Genomic DNA, 6,969 nt, shown 5'->3' with positions numbered 1-6,969 from the left:
CCACTTTATCGTTCTCTTGTGACACACTGGAAGAAGGTTGTAAATACATGTAAGAGAGGGTTCCATAGAAAATGGTGACAGCAGTCATGTGGGAGGCACAAGTAGAGAAGGCTTTGTGCCTTCCTGCAGCAGAGGGCATCCTCAAGATGGCAGCCAAGATGTAAACATAGGAGAAGAACACTACCAGCAATGTGCTTACCAGGTTAAAGCCCACCAAGGTGATTAACAACTTGACATTAAGATCAATATTAGAACAGGAAAGGGCAGGATTGGGGGCACATCACAAAAGAAGTGATTGATGGTCTTGGAATTGCAGAAGGACACTGAAAAGAGAAAGCCTGTGTGTATGGTGGCATTCAGGGAACCCATAATGTAGCATCCAGTGACCAGCTGGAGGCAGGCCCTCTGGGACATGACTATTAGATAACGGAGTGGGCTGCAGATGGCCACATAACAATCTACAGCCATGGCAGCCAGAAGGTAACATTCAATCGTGGCAAATGTGGCATAAACATATGATTGTATCACACACCCTGAGAAGGAGATGGATTTATGTGTAACCAAGAAATTTACTAACATCTTGGGAGTGATAGCAGATGTGTAACAGAGGTCAACAAAAGCCAAATTTTGAAGGAAAAAATACATGGGAGTATGAAGGCGGGCATCACGCTTGATGAGCAGAATCATACCAACATTGCCCACTAGAGATGTCACGTAGATGAGCAGAAACACAAGGAAGAGGATGTACTGCACTTCTTGTTGAACTGCAAATCCCAGGAGAATGAACTCAGTCACTCTGGTGCCATTTCCTTGGATCATGGCTTTCATATCATCTGAAGAAGAAGAAGAATACAGAGAGAAGGACCAAGAGATTTTAGTGACTTCAAAATTAGGAATGAAATAGACTTAGGTTTAATGCTGGGCCTTATTTTGTTAGAATATGTTGGTTTCCCGTCACGTTCATTTCTCAATTTATCCTTCTCCACTACATGACTGAAAAATAAAGAAAAGAATTCAGCTAAACCAACCAACATGCCAAGTGTGTCTGAGGATGCTCTGACATTTTTTCTCACACTATGACTTACGTTTTCTAAGATTACCACACCTGAGGCACTTTAGGAATCATGGGTTTCCTTGTGACCTTTAACCTGACTCTGAAAGACAGATTGACATTGAGCCCAGGCATGTTTGTTCTCAGCAGCAACAGCATGGGAGGAATAAGTATCTAGTCTCCCTGGCTCTACTCTGAAGGGCAAAGCTCTTGCTGGGCTGTGTAAGTCATGATACTAACAGATAACATTTATCTAGCACCCTAAAGTTGGCAAGACACTTTACATTAACTTATTTTAAAATGCAACCCTCACAATTGCCCTGGGATATTGGTGTTACCATTATCCCCATTTTACAGAAGAAGCAATTAGGCAGATAGAGGTTAAGTGTTTTGCCTAGAGTCTCACAACAGATGTATGACACAGGTTGTGAACTCGACTGCCTGACTCCAGGTTCAGCATTCTATCCACTGTATCACCTAGCTGCCTCCTTCTTCTTTGATATTAAAAAAAACTCCTCAGAACTCTAAATCAAACCATTAGTATTGGTAGTGCTAGTCATCCTGGAGGTGCTCTGGTGACATTTTTTCTTTGTCTAGAGTAGGAAAAGATGAGTGTGCAAGGATATTTAGATCCAGTGAATCACTGGTTGTTAGAACTGGAAAATGAGCCCAGTGCTCAGAGTTAGAAGGGTGCTCAGGACAGAAAATGTTAGCTCTGAGGGAAGGGACCCTGGAACCTCTAACCTAGAATGATGTGAGACCTGCATGGAACTTTAAAATGTCAGAACTGAAAGGTGTATTAGAGATCATTTGGCCAAGTCTCTTTATGTTCTCAACATATTTCTGTTTCTCAATGTGAGAAAACAGGCCACAGGGAGCTTCCATGATTTGTCTAAGGTCACTCTAAACTGTCCCCCAACTCTGAGCCATTGGCAGAACTATACTAGAGACCAGGCATCCTTACCTCCATTTTAGTGCCTGTTGCTTTTTTTTTGTTTTGTTTTGTTTTGGAGAATGGATCTCCCTATCTTTCTCAGACTGGAGATACAGTGGCCATTCCTCTCCCAGTGTCACTGCTAATTCCATTTCTGACTTGGGCTAGTCCATACCTCCTTCTGAAGCCTGGTGGCCCACTGTTCCTCATGGCTTCTTCTAGTGGTGTTAGCTTTGCTGGTGACATCCAATTGGCTCTCACACCATTGTGGCTCAGAACTCCTGAGCTCAAGGGATCCATTCACCTCAGCCTCCCTCAATAATAGGGACTACAGGCATGTGCTACAATCACCTCCCTTCTCCCTATACCCATGCCCCACCTGTGACCTCATCTTCCCCATGATCCTTTTCTTCCTAGTGACTGCACGTATCTCTGCCCCCACTACATAAGTCATGTACATGCACATGTATCTAAGCCACATTTCTACAGTCTTTGCCCATAGAAATCACGAAGTTTTTTTTTTTCTTAAGTGATGTCCCAGTATCACCTCATCCTTCCTGTCTCACCATTAGGCCACCCCTCTTCTAGCCACCAGGGTCAGAATGTCACCCTGCTACAACTAGTCTTTGCTTCATTGCTATCTAATACCCCAATGATTTTGTTTTTTCTCCAGGTGAAAGATCAGAGAGGTTACTTAGTGAATTGTCAAAAGGGAAGTTGGAATTCATCTTGGTTCTGTCCCCACCAAACCTGTCCCTCCTCCCTACTTACCTGGTTCTTTTGGTGGCATCTCGAGGCCCTCCATCACCCAGGCTCAAAACCCAAGTCATTTGACTCTGCCCATTCCCTCATCAGTCACATCCAATAAGTTGCCAGGTCCTATCAATTCTCCCTATAAAACAGCTCTTCCCTCTGTCCACTGCTTTTTAGTCACACTGCCACCCTGACAGTTCAGGCCTCCATCACCCTGGGTCTCAACTGTTAAGTTGCCTCCTAAGGATTCTCTCTTTTTCCATTGTCTTCTTTATTCAACCAGCCTTCACAAAGTTTCCAAAATATCCTGCCTCAGGCAAACAAGGCCCCTGTATTTCTCTGGGATATTTGATCGCTCCTTATTGTTGCTGATACTATACATAACATGGAAGTTCTTTCATTGCATATTTAAGGACCTGGCTCTAATCTCCTTCTAAGACTGATTTCTCGTTATTATTCTTTATATACTCTACTGGGAGTTTGCCTCCAAAGTAAGCCTGCCTTCTTTGGTCTCCATGCACATGAACAAGCTTCTTCTTTCTCAAATGCCCTACCTCCTTACCTCATCTTTCAGAATTCTTATTGTTCTTTGAAGGCCTACATCAGCCACTCTGTATCCTCTAGGAACCTTTCTCTGAAACCCTCAGTCGAAAGCAATTTCCTCCTAAATTTTTACCTTGGTTTTCTCTCTCTGGCTCTGTCTCTCTGACTCTGTCTCTCTCCACTTTCCTCCCCTCCTCCCTCTCTTTGTCTCTTTGCCTCCTGTCACTCACTACTTCTACATATTATTCTCTGTAAATGGCATATCTTGTCACCTCCCCCATTAGGGTGGAAGACAACTATCTTGAACACCATGACAATGTGCTTTCCATCATTGTATCTCAAGCCCTGAGCATCAGGCCCTGCATAGACTAGTTCACAGGAGAGTCAATTAAGAGCAGGAAGGAATTTGAGAAGTAATTGAGGACAGCCCTGGTGTGTGGCTCCATAAAAACTTAGTAACATGAATCAGATTGTATCAGTTTCCTGTAGGACATTGAGGTGGTGTAGTGGATTGAGTAATGGATTTGGTGTCAGGAACAGCTGAACTCAAATCCTGCCTCAGACACTAGCTGTGTAAACCTGGGCAAATCATTTAAACTCCCCTCAGCCTCAGTTTCCTCATTTGTAAAATGGGGAGAATAAGGGTACCTATCTCCCAGGATTATTATGAGGATCAAATGAGGTCATATGTGTGAAGTGCTTTACAGGCCATATGGCTGTAGGAATCCTAGATCTTTCCTCCCCATAAATGAAGGGGATGGGCTGAGTGATCTGTAAGGTCGCTGAAGTCCTAAACCTTAAAAACTCTGATCCCTGAGGGTGATCTCTCCCTTCTCCGAGCAGTCAGTAACCCCTGAAGGTCAGATGTCCTACCTACTCACTCACCACTCACTCCCTTTTCACTGAGGCTTTGCTGGGAGTGAGAGCTGCCTGTCCAGCCTCAGAACCAGCCCCTCTGTCTCTCTGACCCTCATCCTCCAGGCTCTGCTTCTTCTCTAGGACACTTTACCAAGCACCTCCAGTTCATTGGAAATCCTGGGAGATTGGCTTCAGGGGAAATAATCCCACTGCAAGTTCTCCTGCTCCCATCAGGTCTAAGCTCCCTGGAGTCTCAGGTGACATCACTTCAAGTGCTCCAAATGTGGGCACACATAAGCCAGCCACACAGCACAGGGACCTGTTCTCCTGGGCATTTCTGGGCCCAGAGGATGAGGAAAGATCACGAGAAGGAGTGATCATTAGCTACTCTTCTTCTGACTTCCCAGGAGTGCTGTTGTTTTCCAGTTACTTGGGAATTTTGTAGGTATGATTATAAACTGTTATGTTTTTCTAAGATCATTAAGCTCGTTTCTTATCGCACAGTGGTATTCCATCACAATCATATACCACAATTTCTTCAGTCATTCTTCAATTGATGGGCATGCCTCTAATTCTCAGTTCTTTGTTACCACAAAGACAGCTGCTACAAACATTTTAGAACATGGGGTTATTGTCCTTTTTCATTAATAATCTTTGGAAATAAACCTAGTAGTGCTATTGCTGAGTCAAAGGTGATAATTGAGATGATTATTGAATCAATGAGGGCTAATGAGCTCAACCAAATGGGATAGTATGGAGGAGAATAGAATATAGATAAAGGTGTTTGTAATTGCAGCATAGAAATCGATCAAGTTTCCAGAGTCTTAGTACTATAGCTGTGGCCATGTATAAGGACAAAATTACACTAAATTAGAAATAAATCAACACCTAATAAAGCCTTTCTCATCTTCTCAAGTGACGGTGGCAGGTGCTTTGATGAGGGGAAGCCACAATACTCAATAATACTCTCAGTTCCTGAGCCAACCCCCTGCAGGGAATGATTTGTATTTACAGTTTTCACTGTGTTGAAGAAACAGAATATTCAATAAGAAGCCTGGGACAAGCACTTTCCAGGACACAACAAGAAAGCAGGCAATGTGGTTGTTTAATTCAATGTGCCTGATTGATTTTGCAATTCAGTTTCCATTGTGAATCTTTTACTGGACAATGAATTTATGTGTCAAACTGGCCTAGCATGTGAGAGGATTCATTGGACAGTGGATTCAGCTTGAGGTATGAATACCTGGTGACCCAAAATGGCACCTCAAACCTGGGAAGTAGAGAAAGGTTACAGAGTCATAGGGAGCTGGAGGGAACTTATGCTAATGTAAGTGCTAAGTAACAGGCCTGAGCTCCTTGATCCATTAATTTCTTCCCTTCTGCATACCTATGGAGATATCCTCCAACTTTATAAAACCTCAACCCTCCCTTAAGTCATTGGCCAAATTTCTCCTCCTTTTTGGAGCCAAACTCCTCAGAAAGAAAAAAAGAAAGAAAACAAAAACAAAAACAAAACCCTGTACTTATTGCTGCCCCCTAGAGAAAGGCCTAGAGTGTATTTGATGATATTCTGTGGAGGATTTTTGGAAAGATATGAGGGAAAATATCTCAGATGTGTATAAATTTGGATTTTTCCCTACCTTTTCCTGCCCTGCCATACCCTTATTTCTCATTTCCGCATCAAATCTATTGCCAAATCCTTTTAATTCTACCTTGATATTTTTCACAATTGTTCCCTTCTCTGCTCACATGGCCAACTTCTTGGGTCAAGATCTCATCACCTATCACCTAGACTAATGTCACAGCCTACTAAATGGACGCCCTATGTATAGCCTCTCTCCTTTCCAATGCACCCTCCATTCAGTTGTCAATATAATCTTCTCTAATCCTCACACTCCATCTCCCCATTCCATACATTTTGCACAAGTCAATCTCCATTGCTGGTATTCACCCCTAAAATTCTCTCTGTGTGCATCCTAACTTACTTCAAATCTCAGCTCAGATATTGCACAACAGATGATAAAGCTATCTCTATTCTTAGCTTATCTTGTTTTCACTTTTCATTAAAACCTCCCTCCCCAATAGAATATAAATTCCTTATAGGCAAGTGTGTGTCATCATTATCTTCATATCCCCAGTGCCAAGCCCATTGTAGGCAACTGGAAAACTGGAGGAATTCCCCAGAATGAAATGAGCATGGATCCACTGAAGTATGGAAGAGACAGCAATCTAAGAAAGAGAAATTGTTCAGTTACGGGAGTACTAAGATGAAATCCCTAAAGGTCTTCTTTAATCCTGGGTTGAAATAGAATTTGTCAGTCTTGCATATAATTTTCTCAGATTTTTTTCCAAAACCAGGACCAGATAATTTTTCAAGAAAGAATAAACTCTTATTTTATGCTGAAGCCCCAGCACAGAGAACAGGTCATTGTAAGTAGGTAATTTGTTTCTGAGATTAGACAAGAGATTTACCAAAAAGAAGACAAGAGACTGAGGATCTCACTTGAAAGTGAGAATAGAAAACAGGGGGAAATTTGCATCAACTAGCAGAAAACATTAAATGTTTATACTTTGCCACAACTATGGATCCCAAAGCATGAGTTAGTATCCGTCCCAGCTGAGAAGGTAAAAGGACTGAGCTGGCAAGTGCATTCATATTTTATGATATAATAGGAAGAAGGATATACTCCTTGGAAGAATGGAAGAAATACTTCAAGAAAGAAAGAAAGAGAGAGAGAAAAAAAGAGAGAGAGAGAGAGAGAAAGGAAGGAAGGAAGGAAGAAAAAGAAAGAAAGAAAGAAAGAAAGAAAGAAAGAAAGAAAGAAAGAAA

At 42.2% G+C, this 6,969-nt stretch overlaps 1 pseudogene; it reads right to left on the bottom strand.

Annotated features, from left to right (window-relative positions):
• Positions 1-4: 4 nt before the first annotated feature.
• Positions 5-6,969, bottom strand: part of LOC114031986 — a 14,733-nt pseudogene continuing 7,768 nt past the window's right edge.

Source organism: Vombatus ursinus, unplaced genomic scaffold, assembly GCF_900497805.2.
Source record: "Vombatus ursinus unplaced genomic scaffold, bare-nosed wombat genome assembly UNPS02015354.1, whole genome shotgun sequence".
Lineage (NCBI taxonomy): Eukaryota > Metazoa > Chordata > Mammalia > Diprotodontia > Vombatidae > Vombatus > Vombatus ursinus.
This window is presented reverse-complemented; position numbering and strand designations above follow the sequence as displayed.